We start from the raw sequence: 22,073 nt of genomic DNA, 5'->3' as shown, positions 1-22,073 counted from the left end.
TACCTACTGGCCCCTGTACCAGCTCCTCTCATAGTAAAGTCCATTACAGTGGAAGGAGCCCATTGGTGCTTTGTTGTGTGTGTAGGGACTCTTCTCATGCTGCTGCAGAGGTTTGCTGTTATTTTCAGCAGCATTAAAGTTAAATATTGCGTCGATGAATAAATACAACTGTGACTTTTGTTTCTGCAGCTTCAACTAAACTCACATTCAAGCACTTTTCCGTCACTCCTTTAATTAACTCCACAAAAAGATACAAAACCACCACAAAAAGATACAAAACCACCACAAAAAGATACAAAACCACCACAAAAAGATGCAACACCACCACAAAAAGATGCAACACCACCACAAAAAGATGCAACACCACCACAAAAAGATACAAAACCACCACAAAAAGATACAAAACCACCACAAAAAGATGCAAAACCACCACAAAAAGATGCAAAACCACCACAAAAAGATACAAAACCACCACAAAAAGACGCAAAACCACCACAAAAAGACGCAAAACCACCACAAAAAGACTCAAAACCACCACAAAAAGACTCAAAACCACCACAAAAAGACTCAAAACCACCACAAAAAGACTCAAAACCACCACAAAAAGACACAAAACCACCACAAAAAGACTCAAACCACCACAAAAAGATACAAAACCACCACAAAAAGACTCAAACCACCACCAAAAGACTCAAAACCACCACCAAAAGACTCAAAACCACCACCAAAAGACTCAAAACCACCACAAAAAGACTCAAAACCACCACAAAAAGACTCAAAACCACCACAAAAAGACTCAAAACCACCACAAAAAGACTCAAAACCACCACAAAAAGACTCTTAACCACCACAAAAAGACTCAAAACCACCACAAAAAGACTCAAACCCACCATAAAAAGACTCAAAACCACCACAAAAAGATACAAAACCACCACAAAAAGACTCAAAACCACCACAAAAAGACTCAAACCCACCATAAAAAGACTCAAAACCACCACAAAAAGACTCAAAACCACCACAAAAAGACTCAAACCCACCATAAAAAGACTCAAAACCACCACAAAAAGACACTAAACCACCACAAAACGACTCAAAACCACCACAAAAAGACTCAAAACCACCACAAAAAGACTCAAAACCACCACAAAAAGACTCAAACCCACCACAAAAAGACTCAAAACCACCACAAAAAGATACAAAACCACCACAAAAAGACTCAAAACCACCACAGAAAGACTCAAAACCACCACAAAAAGACTCAAAACCACCACAAAAAGATGCAAAACCACCACAAAAAGACTCAAAACCACCACAAAAAGACTCAAAACCACCAGCAGGTTCACTCTCTACGCCGATGATGCCGTGTCTTCCGTGTAGGGACTCTTCTCATGCTGCTGCAGAGGTTTGCTGTTATTTTCAGCAGCATTAGTGGTTAAAAAAGACCTTTGAATGCCTTCACCGTGCTGCCCCGAGCTAACCACTGTTAGCCACGTTTGCCTGTTAGCGCCTGTACCGTATTTCTCCGTTAACCGTCGTTACGGGGACAAAACAAAATGTCTTGACGAGTGAATTTGCGGAAAAAGACCCTGGGATGATTTTTACGACCTTTAAGTTGTTTTTAAAGTAACGACAGCTGTAATTTGTAAATTCTTATTTTCTATATTCAGTGTATCGCACCCATCGTGTCACGTTTTTACGGAGAGAGGAGAGGGATCGTACGGTTTTACTGTGAACGCGCTCGTACCAAAGGAGTCGGGCTCCGGTGACGCTGCGCCGCGCCGCCGCCTCGGAGCCGTAGAACAACGAACCTGGCACACGTTTTATACCCGTCTCACTTTCCTTTAGTTGCTTTTTATACACCGTCTGTTCGACCTTTATTCTGCACCGCACTTACCTGGGGGTGAACGGCTCGCCTGCATGCGTCGTGGTGAGTTCAGGGGCAGTGGGTCGTTGTGGTTTTAACGCGTTTCTTCAGACGTCGCCTGCGGATCGTTCCTGTACAGTTCACTTTTTCATCTCAGTTTGTTTTCTAAAAACATTTCTCCCGTGATTTTTAACATGTACAGACTGAAGTTACGTGCTTTTGACAAGTAAAGATACAAGTTTGTAGTATTTTGTCTCTTTATTTTGAACAGCTGCAGGTTTTTCTGGTACGTTCACATTCTCATTTTTACGTTACTGTATTTGTTTGTGCCATAAAAAGCAGGAAGTGACCCGAACAGCTGATCTGCAGAGGGATACGGTGTACACACACACACACACACACACACACACACACACACACACACACACACACACACACACACACACACACACACACACACACACACACACACACACACACACCTAAAAATACAAATATCCATTAAAGTCCATTGGTGAGTCGGCTAGGAACCGGAGGGTTGCCGGTTGGAGTCCCTGTGTGGAGCGTGGACTGGCGGCTGAAACCAGTCTGAAACATTGAGGACTCCTCGTGAACACACTCACCAGTGCCAGTTCATCTCCTGGGCACTGCCGAGGTGCTGTTGAGCAAGGCACCGAACCCCCAACACACACACACACACTTAATGGAGAGGTGTCAGAGCGAGGGGGGCTGCCAGTGGATCAGCGCCCCGAGCAGTTGGGAGGGCACTTTAACACACGTTTATGCTCCTAGAGGACACTTTAGCACACGTTTATGCTCCTAGAGGACACTTTAACACACGTTTTGGCTCCTAGAGGACACTTTAACACACGTTTATGCTCCTAGAGGACACTTTAGCACACGTTTATGCTCCTAGAGGACACTTTAACACACGTTTTGGCTCCTAGAGGACACTTTAACACACGTTTATGCTCCTAGAGGACACTTTAACACACATTTATGCTCCTAGAGGACACTTTAGCACACGTTTATGCTCCTAGAGGACACTTTAGCACACGTTTATGCTCCTAGAGGACACTTTAACACACGTTTATGCTCCTAGAGGACACTTTAGCACACGTTTATGCTCCTAGAGGACACTTTAACACAAGTTTATGCTCCTAGAGGACACTTTAACACACATTTATGCTCCTAGAGGACACTTTAGCACACGTTTATGCTCCTAGAGGACACTTTAACACACGTTTATGCTCCTAGAGGACACTTTAGCACACGTTTATGCTCCTAGAGGACACTTTAACACACGTTTATGCTCCTAGAGGACACTTTAGCACACGTTTAGGCTCCTAGAGGACACTTTAACACACGTTTATGCTCCTAGAGGACACTTTAGCCCACGTTTATGCTCCTAGAGGACACTTTAGCACACGTTTATGCTCCTAGAGGACACTTTAACACACGTTTATGCTCCTAGAGGACACTTTAGCACTTTTTTCCAAAGCACTGATTCAGGGACATTTCTGTAAACGTCTGTGTGGTGAGCGGAGTGAGCACAACAGTGTGACGGGGCAGAGCTCAGAGAAGAGCCTGCAGGACGACGGCTGAACCTCCCACTGCAGCCGCTCCAGATGCTGAGCTCACTGTCATTCCTCACATTCCTGCAGCCTCGGAGCAACACACAGTCAAAGGGCCTGTGTGTCTAAAGGCGCACTCCCACTGTTCCTCCGTACCGTGCCCAAACACGTTCCACGGCTAAAGTCTGGTTCCTTTGACCAGTGTGAGTGCAACCGTACCGCGTCTAGGAGCGGCACGCTTGCCGTCCACGGCCCGTTTGGGAGAGGTGGGCTTTTGTAAAGCACGTTTGCACGTGTACGAGCACGAGCGTGCGCACGTGTACGAGCACGAGTCCTACGGCGGTTCTGAGGTCATTTCCTGTGCGCCTGTTGGGACGTAGAAAAAAGAAGGAGGGACCATGCGCGGACATTTCAAACAATGGCGGTGAAAGGTTCACGTTGGTGTGATGCGGAGGTGGAGTGTTTACTGCAGATTTGGTCGATGAAAAGATTCAAAAACAGTCGACAAGACGCACAAAAACTCAGAGGTCTACGGAAAGATCTGGAAACAAAGCCACGCATCGCCATGACGTCATCAATGCGTGTGACGTGTTACGGCGTGATGACGTATAGGCAGCAAGAAGCATTCTCCGAGGCCCAGGTAGTGTGAGTACAAACGGGCCTGGAGGGGGGGACAAGGACCCTAAAGCACGGGGCACGGGACGGAGGCACAGTGGGAGGGCGCCCTTAATTCCACAGTTATAGGTTGAAACTGGAGAATGAGCAGAACGGCTCCATCTAGTGTCTCAAGATCGTAGTCGCAACAACAAAAAATAAGTCCAGCAGTCGGGTTGCTGAGTGTGTCGAGCGAGGAGACGGGAGCTGATATTTAGACCAACACAGTGATGCATCACACTTTTGTTTCTGATGCGTTATGGGCGAGAAAAATACATTTTTATTGATAAATTATATCCCGCAATGCATCATGGGAGTTTCCGGTTCAGCCTCTTCGGCCGTATCTCGGTGACAGAAGGTCGTAGAGAGATGGGAGTTGGTTTCTTGAACGTGTTTTCATGTTGATAGATGGCGTGCACTCACATGAGATGTGCCCTGATGTTGAGAGTGGCGTGGGAGATCTGTTCCTGAGGGTGGGGTTAGATGTCAAATTTCGGGACACATCCCCAGCAGTGTTCCTTTGAGTCGACAGGTGTTTCGGCCTTTAAACAGCCTCATCCCAGGTGGCCAGCGACAGGGGGATCCAGCCTTAGCTCGTGTCCCACGCCCCATCATTAGCGTAGCCTAGCTGTAAAATGGCTAACATCCAGGGGCGTCCTCTTCCCTGAGCCAAGCCTACAGCTGACCGCATACCTCATGGGCCCTCCTCAGGTTGGAGGGTTGGGATTCGGGCTCTCGGGTCAGGAGGGGGGGGGGTCACGTTCTTAGGGCCCAGCAAGGGTCCTTCGGTTTAATCCATAGCCATAGATCTGATGGTCTGCCGCAGAGCCCGTCCCTGGATTCCAGGTTCCCTCAGCAGCCTGACGGTGGAAGAGGCCGCGAATACTCCGCATCCGACTTCAACCTGGACACACTTTTGCATTCCAGCCGTGTTGAATTTGCGAAATGTCTATTTTTACCAAATTTCAGACGTGTAAATATTTAAAGAAGTTCGTGTCGGGAACTTGAATTCCTCTAGTTTTTGCTGAAATGCAGGAAAAACGTTACAGTCGGTGCAATTTCAGTTGTTCAAGTGGAAGAAACGCACGATCTGCGGCGCCAATCACTGGAAACCGCAGCGATCAGACGACGACGGACGGCTTCAAAGTAACAAAACACATCATGATCGTTTCTAATTTCACGCTCAGTTAAATTTAACGTCTTCAAACCGAACATTTAAGAAGATTCGGTGGTGGAGGAGTTTTGTTGCTGTGATTTGAGGTGAAACATTTGTTCCTCGTCATCATCGTCAGGTTACCGACGGCAACAGCCGCTTCCTCTGGAGCCGTGGGTCCAATTTAAGTGACGGACTGCATTCTTTCCAACGCCGCGCTGCAGTTTCCATAGCGATGCTGAGGTTTTTATAGATCCGAGCGCTGCTTTCAACAACAGTTTGACAGTGTGCTGCAATGTGGACACACACACACACACACACACACACACACACACACACACACAGGTTGGGCTGACTCTGAACCCACTGCGCTCTGTGATGATGTCAGACTTCATCTGAAAACGGCAGAGAAATCACCGACCCGACGCCTCCAGATGGTTGATTCTCCAGGTTCTCGTGGTCTCAGCAGATCCACGTGAACTCTTGTTTGGAGATCTTTGGGGTAGGGGTGAAAATCCTGGTTTCTCATTGGATAGAACGTGTGCTAAAGTGTCCTCTAGGAGCCAAATGTGTGCTAAAGTAGGAGCCTAAACGCGCTCTAAAGTGCCCTCTAGGAGCCTAAACGCGCTCTAAAGTGCCCTCTAGGAGCCTAAACGTGTGCCAAAGTGCCCTCTAGGAGCCTAAACGTGTGCCAAAGTGCCCTCTAGGAGCCTAAACGTGTGCCAAAGTGCCCTCTAGGAGCCAAAACGTGTGCTAAAGTGCTCTCTAGGAGCCTAAACGTGTGCTAAAGTGTCCTGTAGGAGCATAAACGTGTGTTAAAGTGTCCTGTAGGAGCATAAACGTGTGCTAAAGTGCCCTCTAGGAGCATAAACGTGTGCTAAAGTGTCCTCTAGGAGCCAAAGGTGTGTTAAAGTGTCCTCTAGGAGCCAAAGGTGTGTTAAAGTGTCCTCTAGGAGCCTTAACGTGTGCTAAAGTGCCCTCTAGGAGCCTAAACGTGTGTTAAAGTGCCCTCTAGGAGCCTAATCGTGTGCTTAAGTGTCCTCTAGGAGCATAAACGTGTGTTAAAGTGTCCTCTAGGAGCATAAACGTGTGTTAAAGTGTCCTCTAGGAGCATAAACGTGCTAAAGTGCCCTCTGGGAGCATAAACGTGTGCTAAAGTGTCCTCTAGGAGCATAAACGTGTGTTAAAGTGTCCTCTAGGAGCATAAACGTGCTAAAGTGCCCTCTGGGAGCATAATCGTGTGCAAAAGTGTCCTCTAGGAGCCCTTTGTGCTGCTTGACAACACCCCGGGGGTGTCCTGTCGTAACGTCACACTGATCCGTAACAGAACTGTCAGGTGATGAATCTGATCTGAATGCAGAGACAGACCCCGTCTCTTTACACACAGAGAGCGTTAATCTGGTGACGTGCACGTGTGTCTTCAGCTCGTGCTTTCCTTTGTCGCTCCAAACCTGTCGGGATGCTCTCGGCTCCGTCCCTGAGAACACCACGTCCCCCCGCTGAGCTGATCCCAGCTGCCAGAGGAGCCGCACAAATCAGTCCTGGCTATTTATAACATCTTGACATTGAGAATGTGGGCTGATCTGGATCCAGCCGCTCAGAACGAGGCCCGAGAGGTGCCCGTCTGCGGCACACTGATAAAACGCAGCGCTCCGCCAGCTCCCACCGGATTACACCGGGTATTAGAAACCGTATCACACCCACTGTCCTGCTCACATCAGCCTGGCTCACTGCAGATACACGGGTTTGATTCCCTTTAATCAGGAATTACTCTTCACTGGATCCCATTTATGTTTCTGTGTTACAACATGATTTCAATCAAGTGTCAGGACAAAGCTCAGAAACAGGAAACAGGAAACAACATGTGGGTAAAGGAGATTTTCCCTTTGTGTTTAACGTGAATTTACGGATCAAAGGCCCAATTTCAGGAGCCCGGTCCATATTCAACAGAAGGATCCAGAGAACAAAGAGTTAGTGAGCGGCTCGCTCCATAGCTGCTCATCTCATCCGTGGAAGCCTCCATGTTGTTCACACTCAACAGTCTCTTCTGTTTCACTTCAATCTACCACGAAAACAGGAGAATAAACGTGTGTTTAAGTGTCCTCTAGGAGGCTAAACGTGCGCTTAAGTGTCCTCTAGGAGCATAAACGTGTGCTAAAGTGTCCTCTAGGAGCCAAAACGTGTGCTGAAGTGTCCTCTAGGAGCCAAAATGTGTGCTAAAGTGTCCTCTAGGAGCCAAAACATGTGCTAAAGTGTCCTCTAGGAGCCACAACGTGTGCTAAAGTGTCCTCTAGGAGCCAAAATGTGTGCTAAAGTGTCCTCTAGGAGCCAAAACGTGTGCTAAAGTGTCCTCTAGGAGCATAAACATGTGCTGAAGTGTCCTCTAGGAGCCAAAACGTGTGCTAAAGTGTCCTCTAGGAGCCAAAACGTGTGCTAAAGTGTCCTCTAGGAGCCAAAATGTGTGCTAAAGTGTCCTCTAGGAGCCAAAACGTGTGCTAAAGTGTCCTCTAGGAGCATAAACGTGTGCTTAAGTGTCCTCTAGGAGCCAAAACATGTGCTAAAGTGTCCTCTAGGAGCCAAAACGTGCGCTTAAGTGCCCTCTAGGAGCCTAAACGTGCGCTTAAGTGCCCTCTAGGAGCCTAAACGTGTGTTAAAGTGCCCTCTAGGAGCTAAAATGTGTTAAAGTGTCCTCTAGCAGCCAAAACGTGTGCTAAAGTGTCCTCTAGGAGCCAAAATGTGTGTTAAAGTGCCCTCTAGGAGCATAAACATGTGCTAAAGTGTCCTCTAGGAGCCAAAACGTGTGCTAAAGTGTCCTCTAGGAGACAAAACGTGTGCTTAAGTGCCCTCTAGGAGCCAACACGTGTGTTAAAGGGTCCTCTAGGAGCCAAAACATGTGCTAAAGTGTCCTCTAGGAGCCAAAACGTGTGTTAAAGTGTCCTCTAGGAGCATAAACATGTGCTAAAGTGTCCTCTAGGAGCCAAAATGCGTGCTAAAGCGTCCTCTAGGAGCATAAACGTGTGTTAAAGTGTCCTCTAGGAGCATAAACGTGTGTTAAAGTGTCCTCTAGGAGCATAAACGCGTGCTGAAGTGTCCTCTAGGAGCATAAACGTGTGTTAAAGTGTCCTCTAGGAGCCAAAACGCGTGCTAAAGTGTCCTCTAGGAGCATAAGCGTGTGTTAAAGTGTCCTCTAGGAGCATAAACGTGTGCTAAAGTGTCCTCTAGGAGCCTAAACGTGTGCTAAAGTGTCCTCTAGGAGCATAAATGTGTGCTAAAGTGTCCTCTAGGAGCATAAACGTGTGCTAAAGTGTCCTCTAGGAGCATAAACGTGTGTTAAAGTGTCCTCTAGGAGCATAAACGTGTGCTAAAGTGTCCTCTAGGAGCATAAACGTGTGCTAAAGTGTCCTCTAGGAGCCACAAAGTGTGCTAGAGTGTCCTCTAGGAGCATAATCGTGTGCTAAAGTGTCCTCTAGGAGCATAATCGTGTGCTAAAGTGTCCTCTAGGAGCATAAACGTGTGCTAAAGTGTCCTCTAGGAGCATAATCGTGTGTTAAAGTGTCCTCTAGGAGCCAAAACATGTGCTAAAGTGTCCTCTAGGACCATAAACGTGTGCTAAAGTGTCCTCTAGGAGCCTAACCGTGTGCTAAAGTGCCCTCTAGGAGCATAAACGTGTGTTAAAGTGTCCTCTAGGAGCCTAACCGTGTGCTAAAGTGCCCTCTTCAGTGGTGAGGATGCACTACACTTCATGTGCCCCTTTTTCCCCTTTTCGCCCCTGCCCTTCAAAAAGTCTATGCACGCCTCTGGCTCCTAATATTTCTCCCGTGCACCGTCAGGGTGTGCAGGGGGGGGCGGGGGGGCTCCGTCACCGGCACCGTCACCGTCGGAGCAGTGGGGGCTCGGCCGTTGTTGTGAATGAGGGGCAGCATGACGTCAGGAAGCCAATGTCAACAATGCAGCTCCTAGAGGAGAAAAGGCGTTTCATCCTCACACACACACACACACGCACACACGGGCCACACACACACACACACACGGATCTACCGGAGCCCACGGTGCAGGGGGAGCAGCTGCGGAGGAAACTAAACCCAAACACAATGTGGACTCTTTATTTCTGAGGGTTTGGACGCAAGACGAGCAGGACAAAGGCGGGTAAGTCGGGATAACGAGGGGCTTTACTACGGGAGCCTGTCAGCCCGGGACACACGGACGTGCCTGTGTGTGCCTGTGTGTGTGTGTGTGTGTGTGTGTGTGTGTTGTTGTTTGTGTTCACCGGGGCTGCCTTTAACCCCAGGTTGGTTTCATCCACCCGGCGGTGCGTTCCGACACCGGGGTGCCTCGGAAAGGTTAGCCGGGATGCAGCTGCGGTCGGCGGCGTGTGTAAGCTAGGTGTTGCGGGTGAATGTGCGCCCCTGGAAAAACGTGTTCCTCGCGTTTTTTCCTGTTGTTTTGTTGCGTTTCGCTTTGTTGCAGACGAGTTTACACCAAACACCGCGGATGCACATTTATAATACCCATATATATGTGTGTGTATGTGTGTGTGCGCGTGCATGTGTGTGTGTGTGTGTGTGATTATGACGCGCCTGTTCATTACAAAAGCAAGTTCTTTATGATTTTATGCAGCTAATCTCGTCCCACTTGTGCAATAATGATGATAAAAATCCCATAATGCATATTAATGTGTGCACCGGGGGCCGGGGCCGGGGCCGGGGCTCGCTCCCCTGTCATGCTGGGGGAGGAAGGGTCTGCAGAGGGACAAAGGACCCAGCCTCCCACCCCCTTATTCCCGCCCTCAGCAGCTGAACAGTCGCTCCAGTAAACACCCATTGGAATAAAGCAGGAGCTGCTGCTGTGTTAAAGGCTCAATGTGCAGAATCTTTATGAAAATACAGATATTTTATAATAAAAACACGCTCCAGGGGCGTTTTGAGGGGTGCATAATGAGATTAATATGCTTTACAGAGCCCATGTGCAGAGATTTAAAGCTAAAAATGTCTTTAAAGTTTGTTTATTGTCCCTGAAATATAAATATTTGACACATTAATGATGAATTATTGTTTATTAGTGTGATATTTTATAATTATCACCCAATTAAACCCAAACATCCACACTTTCAGAGCCAGGATTGTGCAGAAATCACGTGTTTAGTGGTGTTGTAGTCGCTGCACCGAGGCTTTGCAGGGCAGTTTTGTTTTTCTGTAAAAAAATAAATTAAGTTAAATTAATATTTAAAGAGATTTGACAGGTTTGACACCACAGCGACTTCCTGGTTGATCCAACACGAACGCCAGGCTCCGTCCAGGTGCTGGAAACACATGAAAATGAGTTTAAATGTTGTATTTTAAAGGCTTTAATTCTGGATAACGTGATTTAAAATGCTTTAAACTGTATCTTTATTTCTTTCACAACAACATAAAGAATATAATGTAATTAAATTTCTTATTTTTCTGGTGAAATGAAGCGATTTTAGTGGTTTATAACATGATTCCATCTCTTTGTTTGTGATTTTCTTTAATGAAAGAAACTGAAATTATCATTTTTAATGTATTTGTAGAAATATGAACAGAAACTCACACTTTAACACACGTTTATGCTCCTAGAGGACACTTTAGCACACGTTTATGCTCCTAGAGGACACTTTAGCACACGTTTATGCTCCTAGAGGACACTTTAGCACACGTTTATGCTCCTAGAGGACACTTTAGCACACGTTTATGCTCCTAGAGGACACTAACACATGTTTATGCTCCTAGAGGACACTTTAGCACACGTTTATGCTCCTAGAGGACACTTTAACACACGTTTATGCTCCTAGAGGACACTTTAGCACACGTTTATGCTCCTAGAGGACACTAACACATGTTTATGCTCCTAGAGGACACTTTAACACACGTTTATGCTCCTAGAGGACACTAACACACATTTATGCTCCTAGAGGACACTTTAACACACATTTATGCTCCTAGAGGACACTTTAGCACACGTTTATGCTCCTAGAGGACACTTTAGCACACGTTTATGCTCCTAGAGGACACTTTAACACACGTTTATGCTTCTAGAGGACACTTTAGCACACGTTTATGCTCCTAGAGGACACTTTAGCACACGTTTATGCTTCTAGAGGACACTTTAGCACACGTTTATGCTCCTAGAGGACACTTTAGCACACGTTTATGCTTCTAGAGGACACTTTAGCACACGTTTATGCTCCTAGAGGACACTTTAACACACGTTTATGCTCCTAGAGGACACTTTAACACACGTTTAGGCTCCTAGAGGACACTTTAACACACGTTTATGCTCCTAGAGGACACTTTAACACACGTTTATGCTCCTAGAGGGCACTTTAACACACGTTTATGCTCCTAGAGGACACTTTAGCACACGTTTATGCTTCTAGAGGACACTTTAGCACACGTTTATGCTCCTAGAGGACACTTTAACACACGTTTATGCTCCTAGAGGACACTTTAGCACACGTTTATGCTTCTAGAGGACACTTTAGCACACGTTTATGCTCCTAGAGGACACTTTAACACACGTTTATGCTCCTAGAGCACACTTTAACACACGTTTAGGCTCCTAGAGGACACTTTAGCACACGTTTATGCTCCTAGAGGACACTTTAGCACACGTTTATGCTTCTAGAGGACACTTTAGCACACGTTTATGCTCCTAGAGGACACTTTAACACACGTTTATGCTCCTAGAGCACACTTTAACACACGTTTAGGCTCCTAGAGGACACTTTAACACACGTTTATGCTCCTTGACACTACAGCGACTTCCTGGTTGATCCAATACGGACGTCAGTCTCCGTACAGGTGCTGGAAATGCTTGAAAATGAGTCTTAATGTTGTATTTTTAAGGCTTTAATTCTGGATAACGTGCTTTAAAATGCTTTAAATCGTATCCTTAATTCTTTCATAACAACATATAGAACAGAAATATAATTTAATTTCTTATCCTTCTGTTGTGATGAAGCGATTTCAGTGGTTTATAACATAATTCCTTCTCTTTGTTTGTGATTTTCTTTAATGAAAGAAGCTGAAATCATCATTTTTAATGTACGCCCCTCCCCCCAACGTCACATACATGCCCTTTTTTGGTCAGAGGAAATGAGGCGCAGTCAAAGTCTGACAAGATGGAGACTCCTGTAGGGGAGGACGACTGGATCGAGTTGAGAGAACGGAGCTGACGGAGACGCTATGTCTGCTTTTTATACAGTCCATCGTTTGACAGTGACTTTCTGTCCCGTTGTGTTTCCATGGTAGCAGCCAATAGCGTTGCTGGTTGCCAGGGTTTTCTGTTGTTGGGTGCAGCTACTGTAGGCTGGCACAGGGTGAAATGGAGTTAGCCAATCGTGCAGCTGCTTCTTTGTCCCAGCAGCTGAGTGAGCAGACACGGGCAACAACCAGAGTCACTATAGGCCGAGCATTCACTCCATGGACTGAGAGAAAGGAGAGGAACGCCATTCAAACGCACGCCCACATGGCTACGCTGCGCCTGGATGCTAACATCACTTTCATCTGCACTTAGCTGGAACGGCTAACGCTAACGCTAACGCTAACTGTCAGTCAAACTCCTCTAATCCTTGTTTTGATGCTGTGATTTTCTGGAGGGGACGGGTTCAAACAGACTCAAACAGACTCCGGTCTCCTGGAGCTACTGGGCCGGGTCTGACCAACCTGGCAACCCCACTGCTGGACTTCTTTTTTGTTGTTGGGACGACGATCTCGGGACACTAGATGGAACCGTTTGTTTTTGTTTCACCACTTCCCCAAAACCCCCAGCATCGACGTGAGTGTGAGCTGCTGTTGTAAACAACAGATTAGCTCTTTGTGATCCTCACGTCGCTCCTCCCTCCTGCAGCTCGGGGCTCGTGGGCGGACAGACAGAAGCAGCCGAGTGCAGATCTGTGCAGCGCTGGGTTGTGTTCGGGGAGGAGGGGTTACACACAGTTCAGCCGGAGGAGGCGACTGAGGCCAATGAAATATTTACCAGCACCACTTCCAAACACTTCTCCTGAGTACACACTGACGTCTCTCTGCTGCGCTGCTGTAAATATTCACTTCTTACTCTTCATGAAAATACATTTTATGTGTGTAGCGCTTTGCAAAGCATTTAAGTAAGTTAATAAAGCGGGCACCAGTGGCGTGCATCCTTACCACTGAAGAGGGCACTTTAACACACCTTTTGGCTCCTAGAGGACACTTTAGCGCACATTTAGGCTCCTAGAGGACACTTTAGCACACGTTTTGGCTCCTAGAGGACACTTTAACACACGTTTATGCTCCTAGAGGACACTTTAGCACACGTTTAGGCTCCTAGAGGACACTTTAGCACACGTTTTGGCTCCTAGAGGACACTTTAACACACGTTTATGCTCCTAGAGGACACTTTAGTACATGTTTAGGCTCCTAGAGGGCACTTTAGCGCACGTTTTGGCTTCTAGAGGACACTTTAGCACGCGTTTATGCTCCTAGAGGACACTTTAGCACACGTTTATGCTCCTAGAGGACACTTAAGCACATGATTTGGCTCCTAGAGGGTACTTTAGCACATGTTTTGGCTCCTAGAGGGCACTTTAGCACATGTGTTGGCTCCTAGAGGACACTTTAGCACACGTTTTGGCTTCTAGAGGGCACTTTAGCACATGTTTTGGCTCCTAGAGGACACTTTAGCACACGTTTATGCTCCTAGAGGACACTTTAACACACGTTTATGCTCCTAGAGGACACTTTAGCACACGTTTATGCTCCTAGAGGACACTTTAGCACACGTTTATGCTCCTAGAGGACACTTTAGCAAACGTTTTGGCTCCTAGAGGACACTTTAACACACGTTTATGCTCCTAGAGGACACTTTAACACACGTTTATGCTCCTAGAGGGCACTTTAGCACACGTTTTGGCTCCTAGAGGACACTTTAACACACGTTTATGCTCCTAGAGGACACTTTAGCACACGTTTATGCTCCTAGAGGACACTTTAGCACATGTTTTGGCTCCTAGAGGACACTTTAGCACATGTTTTGGCTCCTAGAGGACACTTTAGCACACGTTTCGGCTCCTAGAGGACACTTTAGCACACGTTTTGGCTCCTAGAGGGCTCTTTAGCACACGTTTATGCTCCTAGAGGACACTTTAGCACACGTTTTGGCTTCTAGAGGACACTTTAGTACACGTTTTGGCTCCTAGAGGGCACTTTAGCACACGTTTTGGCTCCTAGAGGGCACTTTAGCACACATTTTGGCTCCTAGAGGAATCCAGAGGTCTGTTGATGATCTTGGCAGATGACCCGTAGAGGATGCTGTTGCAGAAGTTTATTCTTGCTGTGTGAGTCCCTGTGACATAAAGAGATCATTCACTGTAAATACAGAATTATTAAAGAGACACAAAAAATATATAAGAAACATGAAAGCACCAAGAAAAGACCAGAAACTGCAGCGGATAGGGATCATACCAGCGACCGGCGCCCAGCGGGTGATACAGGGACGTTATGTGACAAGTTGCTGTGTGTATGTGTGTGTGTGTGTGTGTGTGTGTGTGTGTGTGTGTGTGTGTGTGTGTGTGTGTGTGTGTGTGTGTGTGTGTGTGTGTGTGTGTGTGTGTGTGTGTGTGTGTGTGTGTGTGTGTGTGTGTGTGTGCGTGTGTGTGTGCATGTGTGTGTGTATGTGTGTGTGTGTGTGTGTGTGTGTGTGTGTGTGTGTGTGTACTTCAGCTTTGGTGAATGGAAGGCCGGTCGGCGTTGTGCTTCCTGTGCGGAGTGTGAAATGTGTTTCCAGTGGTGTGTGCGGAGGCGTTCACTCCTAAAAATAACTGCTTTCAACCTGTTGTGTCACAGCAGCTCTCACTCATCGGGGGGGGGGGGGGGGGGGGCAGATCACCAAAGTCCTTTACACTTCAGCACACGTTTGGGCTCCTAGAGGACACTTTAGCACAGGTTTTGGCTCCTAGAGGACACATTAGCACAGGTTTTGGCTCCTAGAGGACACATTAGCACACGTTTATGCTCCTAGAGGGCACTTTAGCACATGTTTATGCTCCTAGAGGACACTTTAACACACGTTTGGGCTCCTAGAGGGCACTTTAGCACACGTTTATGCTCCTAGAGGACACTTTAGCACACGTTTGGGCTCCTAGAGGACACTTTAACACATGTTTATGCTCCTAGAGGACACTTTAGCACAAGTTTATGCTCCTAGAGGACACTTTAACACACGTTTTGGCTCCTAGAGGTCACTTTAACACACGTTTTGGTTCCTAGAGGGCACTTTAGCACACGTTTTGGCTCCTAGAGGACACTTTAGCACATGTTTTGGCTCCTAGAGGACACTTTAGCACACGTTTTGGCTCCTAGATTAGATGCCTTCAGGGCCCGCTCGGAAACTGTAGCGCTTGCTGTGTTAAAGCAGCACATTGCCTTCGACCAAATGCTCTTTTTTTCTTTACGCCTGAAGAAATCTGACGTTTTTCAGCCTCTACGGTTGTTTTTTTGTGAGATGAGGATGGAAAAGACTATTTTAATATGTTCTATTATTCTAAATTATACTTTATAATCATTATAAAGTAAAATATTCAGATTATATTTAATAATAATTAGATTAGACGTTTGTTTTCCTTATCTTCCCTCCAGTTTTCTGAGGCTGCGCCTACTTTGAAAACCACTAATTGATTAATTGTCTCAGTGTAAGACGCAGCAGCAGGGGGTCCGTCCTCCGTCCTGGAGACCCCCGTCACAGGTGCAAAGACGTCTCCGCGGTCAAACGGCGTCGCACCGAGGCGCTGACCCTGGTTCAGTGTGTGGAGGCTGTCGTGCCTCACAACGACCACAAGGGAGCAGATGGACTGACCTCCACTCACATCACATCAGACAAGAGTGTGTATATGAGTGTGTGTGTGTGGACGCAGACTGAGGAGTGAAGCTTATAAAAGTATGAAAAAGAGATAAAAGAGATAACGTTTCCATGGCAACGCGGCGTGTTTGGGTCAGTGCGGTGAAGACGAAGCCTGTTCTTCTTCTGTGTCTGTGCAGAACATGTTCATGTGCAGGTGAGAGGAAGTGATCAAGGGCAGCGTGACCGCGTGTGTGCGTGTGTGTGTGTGTGTGTGCGTGTGCGTGTGTGTGTGTGTGTGCATGTGTGTGTGTGTGTGTGGAGGTACAGACTGTCCCAGGAGGCGAAGCCCAGCTCGAGGGCAGACAGAGGAAACTAGAGTCCCAGTGTCTGATGGATCTCTGCCTCTCCTCTCTCCTCCTCCCTCTCTTATTGTCCGTACCTCCCTCGCTCTCTCTCTCTCTCAACACGTCTATTTTTATCAGCTGTGCTTCAGCGCTCCGTCTCGCTGGAGGACGGGGGAGCACTTCCTATGAAACACACATTTCTCACTCGTCTTCAGTATCGCCGGTGTCTGTGATCGCTCTGATTCATCCATGAGGTGTGAATCAATACTTTATTCTTTGTTATTTATGAGTAAATGTGCATCAATCACAAGGTAGCAGAATCAAAAGCACCGTGCAGAAGATACTGATGTCGACTCAGGGCGCCCTCCCACTGTGCCTCCGTCCCGTGCCCCGTGCTTTAGGGTCCTTGTCCCCCCCTCCAGGCCCGTTTGTACTCACACTACCTGGACCTCGGAGAATGCTTCTTGGTGCCTATACGTCATCACGCTGTGACACGTCACACGCATTGATGACGTCATGGCGATTCGTGGCTTTGTTTCCAGATCTTTCCGTAGACCTCTGAGTTTTTGTGCGTCTTGTCGACTGTTTTTGAATCTTTTCATCGACCAAATCTGCAGTAAACACTCCACCTCCGCATCACACCAACGTGAACCTTTCACCGCCATTGTTTGAAATGTCCGCGCATGGTCCCTCCTTCTTTTTTCTACGTCCCAACAGGCGCACAGGAAATGACCTCAGAACCGCCGTAGGCCTCGTGCTCGTACACGTGCGCACGCTCGTGCTCGTACACGTGCAAACGTGCTTTACTAAAGCCCACCTCTCCCAAACGGGCCGTGGACGGCAAGCGTGCCGCTCCTAGACGCGGTACGATTGCACTCACACTGGTCAAAGGAACCAGACTTTAGCCGTGACACGTGCTGGGGCACGGTACGGAGGCTCAGTGGGAGTGCACCCTTAAGTCTCCATCAGTGTCAGAATCCATGGACACTGGATTTTGACACAAACACGCTACGTTCTGTCTTTTCACTGGACTCAAATATTAAAACGTCAGCGTTTGGAGCTGAGCACAAAGACATTCTGCTGCTTCTACACAAATATTTGGCGCGTTCGGCCTGACTCATTGTCGGCGCCGTACACAGGAACATTACTTCTGCTCTGAGAGCGACTCGGCCCGCACGATGAAAAGAACACACAGCTGCCTCCTGTGTACCGTAGCACGTTCAATATTTCATGGCTCCATCTGTTCACACCTTGAAACAATGAAGAGTGTCACCAGCAGCAGATCCGTCATGGCAGAGGAGTCTTTTCTAATCCCGGTGCGAGGGACGGCGTTCCTGACATTAAAGCGCTTCGCCGAGCGCCAAGCTGCTGCTGCCGTGTGTTCGCGTCTTGGAACAGATTTGAGCAGCTATTGTTTGGACTTCTGAACGACACGCGGAGAATTCCTAATGAGGAGACAATCTGTCCGCAAGAACCGCGTGGGTGTCCTCACAGAGCGGGCGAGGTTCCTGTCTAATCTCATCTCATCTTCAGCCTCTTATCCGGGGTCGGGTCTCGGGGGCAGCAGCTCCAGCAGGGGACCCCAAACTTCCCTTTCCCGGGCCACATTAACCAGCTCTAACTGGGGGATCCTGAGGCGTTCCCAGGCCAGTGTGGAGATCTAACCTCTCCACCTGGTCCTGGGTCTTCCCCGAGGCCTCCTCCCAGCTGGACGTGCGTGGAACACCTTCCCTAGGGAGGCGCCCAGGGTTCATCCTTACCAGATGATCCTGAACCACCTCAACTGGCTCCTTTCAACGCAAAGGAGCAGCGGCTCTACTCCGAGTTCCTCACGGATGCTGAACTTCTCCCCCTCTCTCTAAGGGAGACTCCAGACCCCCTCCTGAGGAAACACATTTCAGACGCTTGGACCAGGACCTGGTTCTTTGGGTCCTGACCTGGACCTGGTTCTTTGGGTCCTGACCTGGACCTGGTTCTTTGGGTCCTGACCCAGCTTTCAGGACCACAGGTGAGGGTAGGAACCAGGACTGAGGGTAGATCCAGAGCTTTGTCTTCCTCAGCTCTCTGTTCGTCACAACGGTGCGGTAGAGCGACTGCAGCTCCGCCCCCGCTGCTCCATCGTCCCCTCACTCAGTATTTAACTTAGTGCAGTTTCACAAATCCAAACCTAATTATCAACAACAAACCCAGACAGGCCTCTGGAGTCCGTACCGCTCTGTGTCCTCACTGCCCTGGGCTTTGTTGGCATTCCTGGTTTATCCGGTTCATAACCTTGCCACAGATCTGGCAACCCATCTGGCATGGCTGGCGGGGATTGGTGCAGACGGGGAGGGGGCAGATGGTGGGTGAGAGGATGGTCAGCTGTGTCAGGCCCTGTCTAAATCCCACGTAGAGGCGGCTAAGCTAAAGCTAAATCTCTTGTTTAGCTCACAGCGTCTGATGAAGAATGACAACAAAAGAACCAGAGTCTAATTCACACACGCGCTGTAATCCGCGCCGTCTGAGGACCTGGTTTTACAGACGGGCTGGAGCTAACGGAGCACAGCGTCCGCTCTCCACCAAGCTGGGATGTTTATCACATTATGCAACAATAAAAACAATATTATGCTGCACATAAAGGGTCAGTGACATGGCAGGCATGTGTCCAGCAACTTTACTTAAGAATCATTTGAATTAAGTCTTTATTATTTAAAACCTGTGAAGTTTGACGTTTGCATCAGAAAATTATAATGATATATTTATATATTTTATGTTTTATTATCTCAAACCCCCAAAATGTGAAATGGCGCAACCGTCCAAGCAAATGTACAGACCAAGAAAAGTGTTAAATATGTTGCTTAAATACTAAAATACTGTGGCGTGACTTAGGGCGCACTCACACTGTGCCTCCGCACCGCGCCAAAACAGGTTCCACGGCTAAAGTCTGGTTCCTTTGACCAGTGTGAGTGCAACCGTACCGCGTCTAGGAGCGGCACGCTTGCCGTCCACGGCCCGTTTGGGAGAGGTGGGCTTTAGTAAAGCACGTTTGCACGTGAACGAGCACGAGCGTGCGCACGTGTACGAGCACGAGGCCTACGGCGGTTCTGAGGTCATTTCCTGTGCGCCTGTTGGGACGTAGAAAAAAGAAGGAGGGACCATGCGCGGACATTTCAAACAATGGCGGTGAAAGGTTCACGTTGGTGTGATGCGGAGGTGGAGTGTTTACTGCAGATTTGGTCGATGAAAAGATTCAAAAACAGTCGACAAGACGCACAAAAACTCCAAGGTCTACGGAAAGATCTGGAAACAAAGCCACGCATCGCCATGACGTCATCAATGCGTGTGACGTGTTACGGCGTGATGACTAGTGCAGTTTCCCTCTTGTGCACTCAAACGCTCCGATGGGACACAGTGCCCCCATTGGTCAGCCTCTCGAGTGCATCCTGGCTGTTGGAGCGGTCTGTGGGCTGATGCAACAGCGCCAACGAAGCTGCAAAGGCTGCCTGATGCTGTGGAGGTTCCACCTGTCGAGACAGATTAACACGCCGTCACATTCATCTCCGCGTCTGCCGCTGAGGGACGACGTGGCTCTGTCTTTGATGTGATGCAATTAGGGGTTTGTGTGCTACCAAGGATTACAGCAGTGGAGGTGATAAACAACCACGCTGTCATGCTTTGCGACCGCGAGGGCAGCGTGCACGCGGCCAACACGGAGCTGCAGCGAAACAATGCAAGGGGCTTTTGTGGGTGTGGGGGTGTTGATACAGGGCGGGAGTGAGGGGAGGAAATATGCCATGGCTCCACTTTGATGGATTTCTACACAACAAGGCATCAAATGGTTGTTTGTATTCCTTTGTGGCAGCATTGCACCCGTCTGTTGGGTAGATTAGTTCGTAACGTAGACTTAATTTAATCAGCTAATCCCACGGACATCAGTATCTCTGCAGCAGACATAACCAAAGCTAACGCATACGGGTGCAACGAGACTCTCAGCTCACGCGACGAGGCGAGATGTCTTTGCGTAGAGCTCGTGTTAGCTGCGGTGTAGCCTGCGGTACTTACGCTGGGGAAGTTTACCCCCCCCTGCAGACCTAAAGGGCTCTCCAGTTACACAGACATGGGGACGTATCGTAGAGGAAATTTCCTGCAATGTATCGGTTATCGCAGAGTATCGTGATATCGTTATCGAGGGCCAAATGTCGTGAGTTAATCTTATCGCCCGGCCGCCAGTTACCAGGATGTAACAGTTCTATGAGGATGTGCTGAACCCCGGGGGGAGAGGGAGCAGGGGACGAGTACCCTAAATCACGGGGCACGGGACGGAGGCACAGTGGGAGGGCGCCCTTAGCAATGTGACAGAAAAAGGGAACTCCGCTCTTTGGTGTTTTCAGACTCAGTCAGTCTAAAGACACAAACAGGCATCCATCATCCATCAGCGTGTTTATCTAAACAAGCATCCCCATGCTTCACGCAGCACTGTAAACGTACAATATCATTAATGTGTGTGTGACAGACATGACAAAAGCTAACGCACACGGGTGCGACAAGACCCTCAGCTCACGAGACGAGGCGAGATTTCAGTATTGTCTTGATTTTCATTTCCGCAGAGAGCTGCGGTGGTGCACAGGTTTCTTTGGGTAGAGCTTGTGTAAGCCGCGGTGTAGCCTACGGTACTTACGCTGGTAAAGTTACACAGACATGGTGACGTATCGTAGATGAAATATCCTGCAATACGTCGGTCATCGTGGAGTGTCCTGATATCGTAATCGAGGGCTAAATGTCGTGACAGAATCGTATCGTGAGTTACTCGTATCGTCCTGCCGCTAGTTACCAGGATGTAACCCCAGCTCTATGAGGATGTGCTGAACCCCGGGGGGAGATGGGGGGGGGGACGAGTACCCTAAATCACGGGGCACGGGACGGAGGCACAGTGGGAGGGCGCCCTTAGCAATGTGACAGAAAAGGGAACTCCGCTTTAGACACGAACAGGCATCCATCATCCATCAGCCTGTTAATCTAAACGAGCATCCCCACGCTTCACGCAGCACTGTAAACGTACAATATCATTAATGTGTTTGGATCTGGTGCGGGGCCATGTGTCACATCAGAACCGTGCAGTGAATGAATGTTGAGCGGGTGCACGAGCTCTGCTGCCAGATGACTCATAAACGCAGAGGATTATTTCATCTCCCTCACAAGGAAACGCAGCGTAGGCGTGAAAAGCAGAGTACACATGTGCGCCGCCAGACGCCCACAAAGTTTCCACAGAGAGAAAAAACATCGTCTTTATGGAAGACAGTGGTTTCTTTAGGTTCTTTCAGATGTTTTGCATTGCAGGGAAACAAACAGCAGCATTGTGATAATGGGGATGTGTCACACAACGGCCAAACAAGCTGCAGTGACTCAGACGCTGATCTCATCCATAGGCTCAGGGCTCGGTGCTGTGTTGGCATCAATCACTCTCCGCGTTTCTCCTCCTGTTCACACACAGAACATTAAGGGGTGACGCCACTGCTCTTATTAACCCAAACAACACAGGAGGAGTCAGTCCGGCTCACATAGATTTGGTTTCACCTGTGTGACGGATGCGGATGTGGCAGAGGAAGACTCTCCGTCCCCGGGGAGCGCCTCAGCGGCCGCCTGTGTTCACTTACACGTCCGCTCCCCTCCTT

This window comes from Echiichthys vipera (genome assembly GCF_963691815.1).
Source record: "Echiichthys vipera genome assembly, chromosome: 12".
Lineage (NCBI taxonomy): Eukaryota > Metazoa > Chordata > Actinopteri > Perciformes > Trachinidae > Echiichthys > Echiichthys vipera.
Note: the sequence above shows the minus strand (reverse complement) of the source record.